Source organism: Anopheles maculipalpis, chromosome 2RL (genome assembly GCF_943734695.1).
Source record: "Anopheles maculipalpis chromosome 2RL, idAnoMacuDA_375_x, whole genome shotgun sequence".
NCBI classification, from domain to species: Eukaryota; Metazoa; Arthropoda; class Insecta; order Diptera; family Culicidae; genus Anopheles; species Anopheles maculipalpis.
In genome coordinates, this window is record NC_064871.1 from 1087527 (window position 1) to 1107189 (window position 19663).

General features: G+C 46.5%; 2 protein-coding genes across 4 annotated transcripts in view; one reads left to right on the forward strand and one right to left on the reverse strand.

The window, feature by feature from the left end:
• The window catches only part of LOC126558356 (opsin-1-like), a 306086-nt gene that overhangs the window by 263702 nt on the left and 22721 nt on the right, over positions 1-19663 (reverse strand). The window lies entirely within an intron of this gene.
• Positions 1-19663, forward strand: part of LOC126556604 (homeobox protein cut) — a 153343-nt gene that overhangs the window by 17452 nt on the left and 116228 nt on the right. The gene's annotated exons all lie outside the window — the stretch shown is intronic.

The window sequence follows — 19663 nt, forward strand, 5'->3', positions numbered from 1 at the left end:
ACATATATTGCGAGACGAAAACACTAGAGAAAAACGAACGCGACAGTCGATAATTTATCATCTTTCACATTACATCCCCATCGATAGCGTGTGCGCGAAAAAGTTGTGGCTCCATAAGCCGTTCGTCGTCGACCATATGCTCGATGATGGTTGAAACCCATTTCCCCATGACCACATAATCCTCGGTAACGGGGGTTTCGTTGCGTGAACGTTCTTTGCAAACGTCCTTTTTATTTAGCGATTTTTCCAACCCACCAGCCTCTGCATTCGTCCTCGTGGTGGCCACTTTCGATGTGAATTAGTTTTCTTGCTCTCTTTTTTTTGTCTCATCTCCCCAACGGCTCGGCTTTTAGCAATAATCGTCGAATCGTTTTTGTTCGATGAGTCCGCACACTGTGGTCTGTGTGGGCCTGTGGTTGCACGGTTGTACATGATCATAATTTATGGCCACTCTCCCGCGGTCCCGCCTGTCCCCGCGCGAAGAAGACATCGACCTATTAGCACCAGCACCACCTCGGTTGATGGTCGTATTATTTTCTAATAATCGTTCCTATCGAATGCTGGCTGTAAAAGAGCGAAAGATGGAATAAATTTCGTGACTTCAGCTTCCTATTGTGTGGCCATATACCACCACAGATATGTGGACCCTTTTCAATCCGGCTTCCTTCAGGCTCCCGAAAATCCCGAAAATCGGAAAAATGTATTGATGATCATGTTTTGCCCATAAAAACCGAAAATTTCCCCCACACACACGTACAGACAGTAGAGCTCTAGCGCGCACAAAAGAGGGAGCAAACCTTTTATACGTAAAAGGGCCAACACGTGCTCGTGCAAGTAACGGAGCCAAAGCGGGCGGTTTTGAATTAATTGATTTGTTGAGGCCACCTTATCCTGTTCCTAGGCTGTTCCTTCGTTGCGGGATTCATAACTTCCCGGTCTCAGTCAAAAAAAAAAAAAAAAAAAAAAAAACGAGCGCAGTAAAAAGCTATCTTTCACAATGAATTTCAATATTGCCAGAAAAGTGATATATCAATCATTATTCAACGGAGCGAACGAACAAAAACGCTTCCCAAAGTGCTCAATTTTCGGCGAAACACAATAAACTGTGGCCTGTCTGAGTTCTGGGAATTAATCAAGCCTCTAGTGAGAGACACTCTAGTGAGATGTGTCGCGATCGGTTCCCTCATGCGTGTCTTGTATGACTCACACGCTGTCTCGAGTCGTCGATGATGCTTCAAACACTGCTCGCCGGTACCAAGACAACACACGTCGACCCAGATCAGCCTCAACTCGACCCTGGTAGTAGGGCGACGAAAACGGTGTTAATGTTATTATTTTGTATTAAAATCTAATAATATTTAAAGCCACCGCACCGAAATCGGGTGACAAGCTGTTATTGCTATTCTTACTCGTCCCACCCCCCCCCCCCCCCCCCCCCCCCCCCGATTCAGCAACACACTTTAAACGATGGGGCTGTGTGTGTGTGTGTGTGTGGTATTTGCCTGTTGCAGAACGGCACGACGATCCGACGATGCTTTCCAAAGGCCCTGTGTGGCACAAGTGTCGATGCAAAAACCTAAAATCCGGCTTTAAAATGGCTGTGGCTGCTCAAAATTTCCTACTTCCGAACTCTGGTCCGAAACACAGCCATTCAAAACAGGACGATGTGGGATGGAAGGGGTGTGTGTGTGTGTGTGTGTGTGTGTGTGCGCTAAGGGGAAGGAAAAGTAAAAGCAAAAGTTTTACAACATCCCTTCCACATCCTTCCTTTACCCCTTGGAATAGTGATTCCTTGAGCTAAATGAGCTCTCCCGTAAGCACCGAAGCGCCACATATGCGTATGCTTATGAGAACTTACACGATGGGCACGAGGCGGTAGCAAATTAAAGTACTTTTTGCCGGTGGAAAACTTTTACTCTTCCCCCCGCTTTCGTCCGCACCGGGGAAGAAAATCTCACTTTCGTTCTAATGAAATAATGGTTGATGACAACCTCCTGGTCCTAACAGGAACAGGAAGATGACAGGCGCGTTTTAGTTCGGAACGTTGCGTCGCGCTTCGTATGCATCGTGGTGCATCGTGGTGTGCCGGAGGATGGCCTGCCCAAAAAAGCCTGCCTGCCTGCCGATAAAGGAAACCTCTGTGCAGCATCTGTGTCGGATGCCGATACGCTTACCGCTTGACGTTTGGACGAGATGCAAGATCTGGAGGATGGGTAAAATGATGACGCAAAAGTTTGAGGCATTAGTTTACGTACCGACCGAGCTTATGACGAAGTGTGCTGACAATGACACAGTGTTGAAGGCTGCTCCGGTTTTTGGCCGATGTTTGTGTGTGTGTGTGTGTGTGTGTGTGTGTGTGTGTGTGTGTGTGTGTGTGTGTGTGTGTGTGTGTGTGTGTGTGTGTGTGTGTGTGTGTGTGTGTGTGTGTGTGTGTGTGTGTGTGTGTGTGTGTGTGTGTGTGTGTGTGTGTGTTTGGATGTGTGCTCCAGTGCTACGTGGCACATAACCTTCAATGGGAGGTATAGAAACCTTACCGTTCAACGAAAAACGTGGGCTTTCCCGCTTTAACCGGGCTATACGCACTTGCATGCATGTTCTCACACGAATATGATGATGATGATGATGATGGTGGTGTACACAACCGTGTGCTGTAAACAGCGCGAACACCGGCGTCATCAACAATAACAGCATCAGCAACATCAGTAAGAAGATCCACACAATTAACATTAAATTTTACGATGAATGATCGCAGCACGCATGGTGACCGACTGACAGATGAGTCGACAAGGCAGTGAGTGAGTGAGTGAGCGAGCGAACACCAGCTCTTCGGCAGCTAATGATTAGGCGCCGAAAGTGAACCGATCGAATTAGGCGAGCCCGCGCACATGTGCTGTTGGTTCGAATGGTTTGCGTTAACTTAGGACAAACGGAAGGGTTTGGAAGGCCCGAGTAGGGAGGACGGGAGCGATGGATCTTCGACAGGTGTATGTGTGTGCAGTGGTGACGTTTGACGAAGGGAAACACGTTGCATGAGGGAATTAATTAATGGAAGGAAAATTTATATTTATATGAATTATCGAATCGATCGGATCGAAGCGTGTTATTTTCGGTGGAATGCTTTTTTTTATTTGCTTGCGGCTTCCTGCTACGCTCGCCTGTGGTCTCTCGGTGGACAGGTGATTGATATCGATCGGACTCGCGCAAAGGTCAACCAAACACACACACACGCACGCACCGGTGCTTCCCGATCGTTCGTTGCGTGTTTGCGATCATGCGTTCGATGCTCGAGCTGTGCGATCGTGCGTCAGAATGAATGGTGCGGAAAACCCACCGACATTACCGCAGCGATTCGATCGATTTACTGCGCGTTTTGGTCTCCCGTTTCTCTGTGTGTGTGTGTGTCTAAGAGTGGTGGTACCATCATCTGCTTTCAATTTGAAAATTTATTGCTTAATTTCGGTAACCCGAAGTTCTCGCGCGCGGTCATAAAAACGGTTGGGACACTTTTTTCTGCTTGTCTCTTGCCTTTCTGCCATGCTTCTTGTTCTCTTCCTTGTTTTAACTTGTATTCTTACCACTTGTAAATTAGCTGTCGAACGGTGATGATACCGCGATTCGCTGAGAGAAGAAAGTTTTCCTTCAAATGAGGAAAATCATAAACGCGCGAGGAAACATCGAGTGAAATATGTAAATCGTCTCAAGGAAATAGGCAATGGTGAAAAAAAGAAATAAACCAAGCATCATTTTTTGGACGCCACAAAGCATCAAAGCCGCATCGAATTTTAAAATTGACACTTTTCACGTGTTGTCATCACTGGCGCACAAGCACACCGAGATCGCCACTTCGCCAAGGACTATGAATAAAAATCGGTCAACAACATTGGTCGGAGCAGCCGGGAACGACATGATGGTGCAACATAATAAAACCCACACAATCCCAACAGCCAGGGAAAATCAAACAGGGAACCACCGTACCGTTGTTAAACCGAAATGGAACGAGCAGTAGTAGGGGGAAAATCTTCGAATCAAGGAATGGGCCACATTTCGTCGATCGATTTATTAGTGGGTGCTACTCGATTTGACAGCAAACCCAGGGAAGCAGACAGAGGAAACGGGAAGGACCGACAGACCGTAAAAATATAGTTGTCGTTTTGATTTTCCCTCCCGATCACAGACACACGAAAAGACTGCGGGTTCTCGGTTACAACGCTCGGGAACGTTGGCTTACACTGGAAAACCCCTAAAAAGAAGGGAAAAAAGGGGGAACAACACCACACCGCACTAATGCACCCTAGAAGCCCGTTAGACGCGTACTCGGAACCCGCCGAACGTTTCGGGTACGGCATGATCGTAAAAACAAGAAATTTATATTTATTTCCAATAAATAGTGGGAAACGATATTTATGAGTTTCGGCACTTGTTTCGGCACCCACAACACGCCTGTCCACCGCTGCTACCGTTCCGAGCCGTTCGATGGATTTCTAATGTCCCAATTCCCAAGACGCCACCAGTTCGCCGAGAGGGCAGGTTAAATTTGGTTGGTGTAATTTTTACATACTATCCACATCATCGCCGTCAACTGCGATGAGCCAGTGAGTTGGTGGGTGGGAAGTTGTACTGCCTGAGGCAAGTTTTTGGCCATCGATTGTAGGAGTCGATTGAATAGTTGGCCCAAAGCTTCGTGTTCGAATTCGTCGTGAAACACGCGATTTGATCGTTGTTTTATGTACTTCCTTCTGCTTCTGGTTGGCTTGGGAAGCGATTGATTTGATGGCGGGAGACTTTGCTTTATTCGAATTTAATGGGGCTATTCTTCGGTTCCAAAACAGATCGAAAATACGGTACAAGATTCTTACAGCAACACAAAGAATCGTTTAACCTTCTTACCTACCAATCGGTCATTATGACACCCATGTGTCAAAATTCTCAACGTAAACACATTTCCTTGTTTACTCCCACCAGAAAAGCTCATAAAAATCTGCCTCATTATGCGTTAGAGTTGAGTGCGATCAGCTTCAGAACTCGCAAACTGCAGTAAACTGCACATCCTGCACTTCGAATGACCTTCGCCGAGCATGCGAATCAGATGCGATCGGTATCAGAAACTCATAAACATTTAATTGAATTTCGAATCGGAGAATTCGAATGACACACGAATTCAATAAAATTCAGCTTATCACTCACTATTCTTCCCTCACAACCATCTGGGCTTAGAGTAAGAAAATAACAAAAAATCCCTCAAATGGCTATGGCAGATGCGGGCGAGCAATGAACTTTTACTGATTGTTAATTAAAATTCATTTAGAAAAAAAAAACGGCAACCCTCCGCTTCATCGACCTGAGACAGCAAAGCTGGTTAATTATCGATAACTTCGTCCCTGGGATGGAACCAAATCCATAAGGCAGCTCATCATCAAACCAGGCCAATCGGGGTGGTTCGTCTGCAAGGCGCATTCAACCATATCCCCACCAGAGTTCTTGAGTTGGCTGAAATTCAAGCGATATCGGTAAATTAATCTTTCGATTTTTACGATTTATCGTTCTACTCTCCTCCCTGTCTTGCTGTATTACCCAATTGCTTCACCCTGAGCTCCGAGTTAGGTTAGCTTCCGTCTGGCTACAAGAACACAAACACCAACAACAAGCACACACAGAATGGCAGTGAAAGACATCAAAGAGATTCTTATCGACGAACGGTTTCTCTGATATGTTTGCTTTAAGGCTTACCAACTTCTAAATGCTGGGCTCGGAGACACATCGGAAACATTGGAGCGAAGAAGGACCTACCACGAGGGGTTGACGATGATGATGATGATGAAAGGGTTGTCGACAATCAATTGATTAACCTGGCCTGCCGCCCCAGTTTGGTCGAACGACACCGGAACACATCACAACACCCCCAGTCGGAAGATTAAAAACAAACAAAAGTATAAATCAAAATTTGTCCTCCGTGTGTCCCAGGTTCTATGGCGTTGTTTGCTGTGGTTTGACAAGGGGATAAACGAAACTTTGGAGGTTGGAAGTTGGGCTAAACGGGATAAACGGGGTGGTGTATTACACATTTTTAATTGATTCCTTCGGTAATCTCTTTTCCAATCTAAATTGGTCCCGAGCTCGCTTGTTTTTCGCCATCACCGCAGCGGACAAGTGCATGCGGGTTTAACCGACGACTTCCGACTTCTTGGAGCTAATGGACCAACAGAGAGGGAGCCGATGAGATTGGGAGCACCTGGTTGCAACTGCAGCAGAGTTTTCTGCACGCAGATCATTAGATTTGATGCATATTCAATTCGTCTCGAATTCCTTCTTCTCGCAAGAAGCTTTTGCATCGCTCAACTGCAGTGTGCATGTTTGCTGATAATAATGACCTCGATTGCATTACTCGCCCACCCCCCCTCGGTCGGTCGGTGTCGGTGCCAAATATGAAACTCACCAGTTCAACTGTTGAATTAACGCATTTCATCATCCCGTCGGGTGGTTCTGCACACCTAACAACATACCAGTCAATGATCTCTCCCGGCCCCATTTCGCTATCTCTCTCGCTCTTAGTTGCTCACCCTCATTATTCAGCATTAGTGCGGCGTGTTTGTTAACCTGATGTGGATCAAAATCATTCACGTGATTGCCTGCCGTCTCCCAGCAGAAAACCGTCCACCCATCCGTTTTGTGGCGTTGTGGCTTTATTATTTCTACTATTTTTCTTGCCATTCCACATAGAAACACACACACACACCTACAGCTAGAGGTAATAAGCACACAATGGAAATAAACATAAATTATTGCAGCATTATGTTATAGTTTTCCACACTCCCACCCCATACCCATATTTCCACCCATCTTGGCGTTTGGACTGATCGGGCTGTGTGGTGAATTTTGTTTTGCTTCTCGCTGCACTCGCATACCTTGTGTCGCTTTCGTTCGAGCACGAGCTGTTTTTCCCACGTGGAATTTTCATTTTTCTCACCAACTCCATCGCTGCAGCGACCAACCACCTGCAGCGAACCTTTCTCTGTTTCTAGTCGCTAGTGGGCTGTGTCGGTGTGATCGACCACGATCGGGACGCTGTTACGTCAAGGTTGTGAGCAGAGACACACACACACACACACACATGGGGGCAGTAGCAAACAAACATTTGTTGCAACAACAAACAAGTTGAAGTAAAGCAAGCTCTAATGCTCTAATGTGCGGATAAGATCCTACTTGAATGGCTTAAAAAAATATCAATAAATAAAAAGCACATTACCACAACACGACGCCGAGCATATGTTTTTCCCTCGTTCCCTCGTTCCAAGTCCCATTCATCCTATTTGCCAATTATCGAGCCTTCAATCACTGATTAATGATGATATATTGACTACTTGTTGTCCGCAACACAAGGGTCTTCCGTATCAATTTCTGCAAATAAAATCCCGAAACTTGAACCGTTCAATTTCGCTCAATGCGGTGGAAAAATAACAAACAATAGGGCACACCACACACCAGGAGAAGCAAAAAAAAAGAAAAAGAAAAGGCGAACCAACTAGGCACACATCACATGCCTGCACCCTTCTGAAGGTTTCCGAGTTTCGGGAGTTTTTTTTTTTGTTTCGTTCCTCGATTTTTCTCGTTTGCAAACATTTCACCCGAAATTTTCCCTTTCCCTTTGATTTCAACTTTCCCCCTTTTGATTTCGATTTTGCCAATAAAGTAGCCCAAATAGGTATCGAAATTGGATGACACCAAAATGCCACCGTTGCCTACTATTGTGTGGAAGTGAGAATGAGTCCCTTCATGTAAAAACTTGTCCAAAAGGCGGACGCCACGGACCACGGACCGGAACCAACGACAAAAGATCAATAAAACCAACACTATCCCAATTGACAATGATGGTGGTAGCACGAATGGTAGCAGAACCGATTGACGTACGTTCGTCCGAGGGTCCTCTGTGTGAGTCATTCGTCTGTCATCCGCTGGTTAGCCGCTGAACGAATAGGAATCGGCGACCAACAAACGGGGAGGGGAGACCGAGCGGTGCATCGGCATTTCCTTATTTCCCTTTTCTCGATCGCAAGTGTGGCGTGAGGTCACTTAGCGCGTGGCCACTTGTCGCCGATCACTAACAGGCATCGGTTCCATTCCATTGATCGTCGTCGTTGCGTTGGGGGGAACAATCGAATCATTGATTGTAATCAATTTTAACACAATGACTCTCACCGACTGTCTGCTGTGAGTTTTTGTTTGAATATTCAACGATTCAAGCTGACCGATTGCATACGAAATGGGGGGAGGATAGGAAAAAGAGCCCAAATCACATCACCAACCCTTCGTGTACTTCGTGTCTCGTTTATCTTACACATTTGTGGCCGATGATAGTTTTAATCAAATTCCTATGCAAATATTGGTCAACCGAAGAAAGGATCAACAAGAACACGAATGGCCCTTCGTTTTGCGGCTGGTATTTGATCAATGTTGACCCCGTGGTTTTGATCCTTCCAAAGGCCGCTTTCCAAGACATTTTCGGTGGTGGTGGGAAGATTTCTTTGAGCATAGTTCATTGAAAGAGCTCCGTTGTTTACCATTCATGGCATTTTTCCTGCTGATTTTCATCCTCTTGGTTGGGAAGGGACCAAAAAACAATCGAAGAATCTAGGAAGTAGGAAGACATTCTTGCTGTGCGAATGAATAGTTTCACTCTCCTCAGTGTCGAAGCTCCGGCAAATCCCAATACCATAGATTTCGGGCAGGGAAACGACCGGCCGACAGGACATTCTTAAGCATTCTTCATTAATTTCCCATCGAAAGTTTTCCACCCTAGTTGGGAAGTGAGTGCTTAAAGCGATACCTTTCCCATTCTCAACGAAAACACACACGGGATGGACAGGGGACGGAATGGAACGGAACACATTAGTTCTTAAAGACACATGCACTCATCCTTGTAGTCGTGGGCCGTCCGCCTGGGTTTGTGTAAGTTTCTTAGACAATTTATAGCCCAAAGCCGGAGCATGTGTGTATGTGCTGATGGAAGAAAGTGAAAGTATTTAGCTGTGATTGTTTTCCCTCGGCTAAAGTAACTTTTAGGGGGTTAAAGTCCCGTGCATTGTTGGCTGGACCTTAGGCGAGAACTTTAAGCGAGAGTTTCCATGTTAAATGAAGCTGGCCAAGGATGGTAAGGATGGTGCCTGTTTGTGGGCCATTATTTCGTTCTTTCCCATCGTGCGTTCAAAAGGTCAGGGTTACTTAAAAGATCATCAACTTGTTCTTTGCCCTCCTAGGGAGGGGAGGGAGCATGCCGTGAGGGTGTGTGGAAGCGTGTGTGTGAGTGTCACCGTCCTCTGCAGGATGTCCGGGAGCAACCGGAGACAAAGAAACTCTGCTACTATAAACTACGATGCGTTGTCCGTTCTTCAGCGCTTTCTTCTCACAACATGAGGCGGGAACATGCTCACACTGCCTCCTTCTGCTGATGATGACGATGATGATGGTGGCTAAGCAAAACATCCCACCGTCGTACTGCCAGAATCGGGCCCTCCCGAGAAAGGACAATCAAAAGAAGGTGCCTTTCCGATGGGGAAAACACTTTTGCTCTTCGTCCTTCCGTGTGTTTATTAAGAACGCACTGGAGGACGGCCGACCGAGTGGACTTCCGACAAAGAAAGCCCCAACATCACACCCAGCTGGACGCCCAACTGTTGGCTTAAGCCCTCCAGAACGAGGACGCTTCCACTCCACATCGCTCCTTGCCAGGTCGGACGAAGCTTGATTATGATTTAATTCCGAGTGATTTTGTTTGTTGTTTGCTCGGGCAATCCTCGTCTCGTCTGGGCCGTTTGGAACAAGCAGAACTGCTTGCTACTTTCAAGGTTGTAAAAGGCCTATACGGTGTCGAAAAACCTCGAAAGGATTCGTTATTCTTCGGTGAATGTTTGCATTCCGGCCGAGGAAAGAACGACGGCTTTAAAGCCAGAACTTTCCATTTTCTCGACCGAGGTTTGACGGGAAAGCCGACCGAGCGGAGACTCGTCAGCCGGTTCTTCTTCGACTGTCGTAATAAATTGTTCTTAATTGCTTTGACACGGATTTGCGCATAAATCAATAAGAATTTAATTTAATTTATTACACTCTCACTTGCGAGCGCGTACTGCTGGCGAATCCTTTTGTTTTCGACGCCATTTAGCAAGCTCCCGCTCGTTCCCTTCCTGTTGCGATCGATTTTATCCTTGAATTAATCCTTTCTTTCGGAGTCTGCAAGAAACACAAAATCCATCTTTAAACTGTCAGTCGAAGGGGAAGAAATGCTCCATCGGTTTGTGGGTGACATTTGTGTTTTGCCCTTTTTGTGTATGGCCACTTTAAGCTTACCGGCAATGGAGGAAAGCCGAAAAAAAAAGAACCTGTTACCAACAAGATAATTAACAGGGAATTAAATAAATTAATAAGAAAACTTTAACCCTTCACTGGGTGGTGGTGCGTAGACGCGGAGCAGTCGAGTAATTCCTACCGCGCACAGTCTTATCGCCGGTTTCAAGTAACCGATAAGTCCCACATCTTCGAGGTGATGTTCGCTCGTCACCTTTTTAAAGCAAGAAGATGGCGCTAAATTGAACATCAAATGCTCAGGTTTCGTGAAGATGCTTGTCGGTCGAATCAGAGCAAAGGGAAATATCCATAATCAAACTCATCAGTGAGCTGCTTTAATCGCTGTTACGCTGCTAGAGCCTAGTGCTATAAAACCGTATCTTGGAGCACTGTCAATGGTTGGCCAGTCGTTTGTAGACGAAAATCACGCGTCTGGTGGAATGGTTTTAAAGTCCGGTATCTCTGCGACGGGAAAGTCGCCTTGATAACACCAAACACAGGGCAAAATCAGGAAAGAGTACGCTATCGCCCGGCCAAAGTTTCCCGTGTCTCAGCTTTCATCATATTTTCGGATAACCATTCTAATAATTAAACAACCATCACCATCATCATCATCGGCGCTGGAACATCATCGTCGGGTATCATTGCGTGTCCTGATTGTTGAGGTTTGCCATGGGAGAGTGTCTGCTTGCTTGTGAAAGAATGTTCGCATTTGGTCCAGGAAAAAGGGGTTTGTGGCAACATTTTTATCATAATCATCATCATTGCCGTCGTTGTCATAAAGCTGAGCATCATCGCTGTTGCTGGCAAAAGTTCTGCTATAATCATCGCCGTCGTCGCAATCGTCGGCGAACGAGACACGATATGCTAACATCGGTCTACAACCCACGGGTGGACCACGGAGAGGAACCGACGCAAAGACACTGTGTTTAATGGCCAAAAATTTTGCCATTAAAGTTTGAACTTGAAAACCCTCAACCCTGGTACTGCTTTCGGAAGGATGTCAGGGCGAATAAAGAAGAACGAACGGACGTACTTGAGTCCTTTAAGCTTCACCGGACCGATATCGACGGCGGCTGAAGATGATCAGTAGCAAAGATGTGCATTGCCGGCCTTCTCGAGGAGAACATTTCCCGCAGAGCATAGGCAGCACTCCAAATCAGAACGCTACAGTTTGGCGACTTTTCCCAACCGTTCTCAAGTGGTTTTTGAGGTCTCTCACGGACGGCTTTCTTGTGCTGGAGTTCAGCCGACATCGGGCCCCTTTTTTCCATTACTTTAGTTTTCGAAAAACACATTCTTTAGTGCTTCGTTTTGCGGTAAATATTCTTCTTCGCTAACGCTTTATGTGTTTCCTATCGGGGACGCTTTAAAGCGGAGCGCGCGAGCCCATGTGGAAGGCGATCGGCGAGCGAAAACATTTTACGTTAATGAGTTACGCTCAGCCCACGGACCGGGAATCGTAATCGTCGGAGGGAGGGGGAAGTGGATGAATGGCCCGGGGCAGTTTTCCATCATTTCCATTCACAATTGCAACAACAACAACAGCTGATTCGGCGTCGTGTGCCGCATCGTTGTCGCTGTTGTCGCCGGCTCGTGGTCGGGTTAGTGATCTCAATGTCTTGCGCGATTCTCGCTGGATAAGATAGTAATGAGCAGACGGTTGAGGGAAGCCACGACAGCGTGAGACAGCAACACAAACAAAAACCTTCTCACTTACCCTTGCTCATCCAGTGAGCCAGCCTACTACAGTGTGTTTTGTTACAAATATTCGCGCGCATTGAATATTCCGCCCGGTTTTTCCGACGTGCGACGGAAAGGGCTAGGCCAAGTGGGACGGATGGTGTTAAGGACGCGAATCGTTTAGTCGCGAAAATGTATACCGCCCACCTCCCCTCACCAAAAAATACCTGCCACTTCCGGCTGTGCCGGCTCCTTCCTTCAACCAAGTCCGCCAATTTAAGTTGATTTCGGGAAAAACTTTAACTTGAACGTGCGCTCGCGAATGCCGGCGAGATACTTCGGCTTTAACCACAACGCCATAGCGTAAACTCCAGCTCCAGCAGCAATGCCGCTTATCACTCTCACTCTTACACGCACACACACACACACACACACCTACACACACGCACGCGGCATGTGTTTCTTGTTCGCTGCTGACACGCGTAGTGTACAAAAACAATGCGGCGTAAACCGCGTGTTAAACATATTTGAATATCGGTTACGCTACCGAGTCGTGGTGGGTGGCGGGAGGGGTTAGTCCGCGGGTGGTGGCGATAGGTGACGGGGTGGGTGGATGGTATCATAAAATTTCATCACCTTGAGCCCGGCCCTGGTAGTCCACGAAACACGCGGAAAACCGTGGTGTGGTTTGAACCACCAAATGCCGGTGGTTCGCCGTTTCCGTGTGCCATCATTCCTTCTGCTTAACGGTGGCCGCCGTGTGGCTTAACACCTTGTTTTTTCGTTTCGGGATTCTTTCTTTTGCTTTTCCGTTCGTGACCTTTTCGACACAGGGCTGACGCAGCTGCAACCTGCAGAGCAGATTAGTGAAGATCCCCGTGCTTTTATCCGGTTCGGATTGTTCGAAAGTGTAACACCACGGAGGAAAACAAAACAATGAAATGCAACGGTATTTGACTCGATTTAGTTGGTGGTGGTGTTGGCTCGCTAAATTGCACATGTTGCGGCAAAACGGGGATTTGCGTAGAATCGGGCCAGGGAAAAGAAAGAAAATAGTGTCAATCACATAGCAAGAGCGAAGGAATTGCCAGCATAATTGGAGCGATCGAACGGTTCCTTGGAAAGAAAAAGGATGTCTCGATGTGTAAGGTTCTCGAATTTGAGGTCAGATGCTGACAACGGGTCTACCGCTTCGGAGCACACGAAAGCAGGTCAACAAAGCAGAGAAAGGAAAAGACTCCTTTCGAGGACGGCTGAGTCTCGTTCTTGTGCGCCATATGTTTTCCTCCTGACTTAAAAACGGCCCAAATCAGGAAGGCGGATCGCTTACAAAGACGCTTCTTTAAAGATATTCTAGAAGAAGAGAGTAAAAATTCGTTTAAGCTTGATAATCTTTAGTGAAATCAATAAAATTAAAACATTTGTAAATGATTTTTCTGGCAATACTTTAAATAATTTCAAAACTACCCCATTGTTCTCTAACTTACAAGATTATCTTATACGCATATGGCCATCGTTTCTCCCGGTTGGGCCTTGTTACAACGGGCAAGCTTCTTCAGCATTTGGCGGCTGCCTCGTTTGTTTGTGTGCCGATAATTGACCTTAATTTCACCACCCCAAGCGAACGGAAAGCGCGATGTGTTCAATCGGAAATGCGGAGGAAATTCAATTTAAGCATCACCAGTCAGCTCAGCCAACGAACGAAGCCGAACGAGGTTGGCCGGCTGACACACAACTGTTGACTGCTGCGCTGCCGGCCACAGGGCATTGCGTTAGCGGCACGATTAAATAATTCCTCACCGTATCAATTCAATAAATCCAATCAAAGCTAATAGACGATGGCTCGCGCTTTGACTCGGATTCGATCCCATAAAGTCACGAGCGGGATGACGAAGATGGGGCCACGATCTCGTATCCAGTGATTGGTGTGGGAAAGGCTTCCTTGTGCTTAGATCAATAAGCAATGTAGAAGAGTACGTCAAAAATTGGTTTTAAAAGAAATCATTCCTAAATTACATCCATATGGTTCAACCTGGCAGTGTCCCCTTGCGCTTGTGACGGGACAGCTGCATCGATCGTTTCTGGAAGAAATTGTTCCGGTTTCATGTTTCCTCTCGAAACTTCAACCAGCATGTTTCGGGTCGCATTTTCAAAAAACCAATGTGACGATAAAAAATGCTCAAAACCCATCGAACTCTTTCATGTTAGAGTCAAAAAAAGCATGCGTCGTTATAGTCACTAGCGCCCTTCTTAACTCTGGGGAACGTCTCATTTCGGTTGATCTTTGTTAATATATGACATCCCATCCATTTCCCAAACACCCGGGTTTGAAACATTTGTTTTTTCGTTCTGTTTTTACATACATACACTGGCACACATACACACACACACTCTGATGATGTAGTGTGATTCTTCCAAAGTTCTCGCTTTACAAAACGAAGCGAATCGAAACGAAATGTCTGATTGCTCGTTCTTTCGCTTTCGAACCTAAATCGGACACACTTTATCAGTTTCGCAAAAAGAAAATGGCGTCATTCGTTCAACCGAACCCAACCACCTCCAATCCCACCCACCGACTGACCAGCGTCTGCTCCAAACTTCCCGCAGGGGCAATGGATGTTGAGAGGTTTCCTCGTTCTTCTTGGAGCCTTTTTTTTTCGGGTGCTTCTGTGTGTCCCAAAACCAACCTGGAAGCGTATGAAAAATTCTCATGAAATGAAAAATTGCTTTTTTACTTCCCGTACTTCCTCGACCATCGCCGGGTTTCGGGAGTTTAAATGCAAAAAGCCCTCGATTTCTTCGACCAACCCACCAGTCTCCCCAGGCAGGCAAACCGTCATCACTCGAACGGTTGCCATTTTCTCGTCGATGATAAAAATCTTTCATTTTTCTATAACGAACGAACGGAAAAAAAGAAATCAAAAGGGAAGAAACGAGCGAGCAAAAAAAAAAAAAAAAAGAAAAAATCACCCATGTAGGCAGCCCCACAACGAATTGAACCTTCTTGCCATTTTCCTTCCAGCACCTGGCAAATGAGAAAAAAGGCCATCGGGCATGGTTGATTCTTTTTTTTTTTCTACTTGAAGAGAAGAAAGGAAGTGAACATAAAAAACTTTCTCTCCCTTTTTCCCCGGTTTCTCAAGCCCCACCAGATTTTCCCTGCGTGTGTGTGTGTGTGTGTGCAACGATTTTCCATCTTTCTTTCTCTCGCTCCCGCTGGCAGGTCTTGAATATTTTTTTTTTGATCGCCCTCTGTTTCGATGATGTTCTTTCCATCCATTTCGTTCGGTTTGAAGGTTCCGAATGCTTTCGTCGCTACGATTGCCCACTGCTGTTCGAAGGAGGATGATTTTTTGCTGTCCTTTCACGATCCGCTTCCTTTATGTATCCAAGAGAAGCGAAGCTTTCCCATCCACAGGTCTATGTATCGGCGAAAGGAAAATGGGGCGAAAGAAAAAAGCTTCTGTCCGATAGATGGATCACTTGGTATTCCATCCATCCATTCCGAAGTCAGTGCGTGCGTATGTGCGCCTCTGGCTGGCCTGTCACTGTCATCAGGATGGGTCAGGATGGGAGCCCTTTGGAAAGAACATAAGAAGCGAGCGAGAGCGAGAGAATACAACCGAGTATTGGAAAGTTTCTATCATCAAGTATCGGTTGTATCTCGATTCGTCCTAACTTTAGTAGCACCCAAAAAAAAAAGCCCTTCAGACATTGTTCGACGAGCAAAGTGCTGGTACGCGCGAAGGGTAGGTAGGTCGTTATGTAAGACACACTTTTTTTTTGTTCCTTCTGCGTTGCCTCCCCCATAAGAGGGCTCCATTTGCTCCAGAATTCACATAAGCTCTCCTGCTCACACTTGGGAAAATAAAAAAGCCAGCAGAAGCACACTCAGCGAAAAAAAAAAGCAGCCTGAAGGTGTGTGTACATAAGGAAAGGAAAAATGGAAATCTATTGATGGAGGTGGCCGGGCGGGTGGATGAGTAAAGGCTCCCCTACCGCCTAGAGGGGGGAGCAGGGGGTGATGGAGGAGATTAGAACGGAAGGGAATGGAATAAAAAGAAATCAATGAGGGTGGAGCCAGTGTCGCCGTTATCAGTACGACGTATCGTGGACGACCCAGACGTATAAATTTTATTTCATCGCATCGTGTCCTTCTGTCGTTGTCATCATTCGTCCTGGTGATGGTGGTGTTTGTGTCCATGTGTCCTGTAAAAGGTTGCAGCGGTGAACTTCTCGTTCGAACGGCATTCGAAGCCATTTTGCTGTAGAGATCGTAAAAGCGTAGCGAAATCTTTGACGCTTTTATGTTTGAAATAATCGAAGCTTCGTTTTTTTGTTTTGTTTTGTCATCCAATATGTTACCACTAATCTCTGTACATACACCTCCTCGAAGGCACATACACACAGTTCCCACCAATCGTGTTATCGTTCCCTGATGCGGTAGCTCCACACCGAGTGGTTCGATTATTTGACGAACGACGAGTAAATAAAAGCGCCTTCCGCAGTCGGTGCGCTGTAGAAGAAAAAAGGCATTCAAGGATAAAATGATACCGAGATGCGAATAAAACAAGAGAAAAAAGGTTCGAAAATATAAAAGAATTCCTTCCGGGTGTGTATATGTGTGTGATCCACCTAAATGGAGCATCAGAGAGAGAGAGTGCGACTGATAGAGAGAGGGAGAGAGAAAGTGAACGCGAAATGGAAACAGTTGAAGAGTAGTGGTGCTTGTGAATCTCACATCTTTTCCTTTCGAACGAAGCTAAATCAATATAAAAGTGTATGCGATTTCGATCTCCCGCACCACCCTGCCTGTTTTCCTTCCCCTTAGCTTCGTCCTGTCACGCTTTAACTGCCATTTTCCTCTCGCTCTTGCGTGCTTTTCCCAGCGCCTGATTTCTGATAACAACCCACCCCGAAAGAGGAACAACAACACAGAAAGAAAAGAAGATGACTTTGCGTTCTTCTACATACTCGCGCGCGCCTGGTGAGAATGTGTGTGCGAAAAAGTTTCATTTCTTTTCATCCGCTGCCTTTTTTTTTGTATTTCTCTGCTCATGATTCTTTCTTTGGTTTAGCTACGACCATCGCACACACACACACAGGCACATACGTGTGCCAGCTTCCATATAGCACATAATTCCTCTCGAAGCACATACGCCTCCGACATTTCCGACCCCACCCCGGCACTCAATGATAAGCGGGTGCGGGTTTCGAGAAGTGATCGTAAAAGCCTGGCAACACACACACACACACACACACATACACTCACACACGTACGACGATACGAAGCTTCCAATATTTTCCTTATATGCGCTTTTCCGAACGAACCGAACCGAACGAACCCGCGCACCCGCGTCGTTCGGTTTTTTGCTGACTGAAGGTGGCGTCGAAGCGGAAAACGCGCGCGTGCGGTTTCTCGGAACGGTGGTGGAAAAAAGGGCGGAAAAATCGCGTCTGAAAAGGATGCGCTTTTGCAGACACGAACACCTCGGCCGATGGTCTCGGTCTCGGTGTGTGTGTGTGTTGGTGTAAAGTTTTCCGTGCAGAAAACAAGCAAAAAAAACATTTGCCACAGTTTTTTTTCCTTTCAGCTTTTCTTTCGCCATTCCGTCTAGCTTTCGGCCATCACACCTAGCTAAGGGCGTGAGAAGTTTTTCCACCCACCGATCGTTAGATGCAGCCATCAAAAAGATATTAAAATGGCTCATCTGGGTTGGGTAGGGATGGACGGGAGGGGGAGGGAGCGAAAACCAGTCGGAAACGGTAAAGTTCCGCTCGAAAGGGCTGAAGGTGTTTTGCATTTAAAGAGTTTTCTTCTACGTTCCTATATACGGCGTGCTTTTCCGTTCCAGAACGAGGCAAAAATGATCAAAGTTTTCCTGCCAGAGAAAAGCCATTTTATTGAAGTGCATGAAACGATTTTCTTTCCCATTTTTCGCTTGCAACTGTATTTTCCGCGGTTCGCTCTCAATTTCCTGTGCTGTTGGGCGAACGCTTCACGCGAGCATCCTCTCCAAGGATTCCATTTTCCGGAAGTAAAGAGCTTCTCAGGCACACAAAAAAAAAATGAAAAGAAGAAGCGCAAGCAACGTCGATCGAAGGAAACATAAAAGCTTCACCAGCAGCAGTGTTGCATGTGTGTTTGTATGAGTGCTTGGCTAAAATGCAATGGATGGAAGAAAGCACAACCCCGAAAAGCGAACATCCTTTTCGCGCACCAAATTCTCACACACATTCACAGCCGGGTAGCATACAGGGGACTCTACAAGTAGAAGAGCTTTGAAGGAAAAAAAAGGTAACGAAAATATTGGAAAACATGCACTTCAACGAGCGTTCGTTCGTTCGTTCTTCTCCAGCGAACGCTTTCCACCACGATTGAGCCACCTTTTTTCCTCGGGCGATGGTGTATCGATGTATAGGTGTGCGAAAAGCTTCTCGGGTTTGGGTCGTAAAAGGACGGAGATGAAATAAATAAGGACAGCAGAGCAGCAGCAGAAACAGAGCAAAAAAATAGGAAAAAATCCCATCCCGATAGTAGTTCGATTCTTCGATACTTTCTTTATCGTTGCGCACGTCGCGTGCGCACATCCTTCTCGTGTGCAACGGAACAAGCGGTGGGTATCGGAATCCGTATCCGTTGTCTGTCTGTGTGTGTGTGTGTACGTGGGAAAAGGACATGGTGGCAGGTATGGGGAACGGAGGGGTGGCATTTTCTCATATGCAACCCGAGATCCATCGGACGACCGCCCAAACGAGTCCAAGATAACGGAAAACCATGCGTTTTCCATCGCGAGAGGGCACTTTCTCTCTCTCTCGCACTTGCTCTCCTGTTGTCGCGAGAGCCCATCGATATGTATCGGAATTGAACTTGATTCGACCGACCGACCGAAGGACAGAAAGAAGCAGCTGCAACACGGAAGAGAAAGCAGGAAGTGAAGAAGAAGAAGGAAAAAAAAGGTTGCACAAAATTTCCTCGCGAACTGTGTGTGTGTGTTTGTGTGTGCGAGACAGAGAGAGATGGAGATGTGTTGCGAAAGGAGCGCGAGAACGGAAGAACTATTGAAAATGTTTCGATATCATCGGTGCAACTGCGCGATTCTTGTGTAGATCTGTGTGTGTGTGTGTGTGTGTATGTACGTGGTGAAGAAGCTGCTTCCGTTTTATTTGTTGCTTTTGCTCAATTTGTGCTGCCAATACATTCAGGTGCAGCACCTGCTTTTTTCTCTCCTTACTCTCTCTCTCTCTCTTAATGCTTCATCTCTCGCTCGCTCTCTCCGTCTTTCGTGCGATTGCATGGAAGTGGAGTACATAAATCGAGTATCGAAAAGAAGAGAATAAAATACGATCAGTGCAAGAGAGAGCGATGGGGACGCCCGGCATTGCATTCTCGCCCCCAACACACACCCACGTGGTTCGCGTGAATGTCATGTCATACCGCGCGCGCCATCGATGACGTTATGGGTGTCGATGTCACCTTCGCAGCAACTCCCCCCCTCCCCCCCCCACGCATCCACCACCCCCTTTTGAATTGAACGATTTTTTCCCCACCTCGGTGTGTGTGTATGTTCGAGCGACTTTTATTTATCATCGTGCGGCCTGGAGATTTTCGCAAAGCATCGACGAATCCGAATGCGTCCAAGCG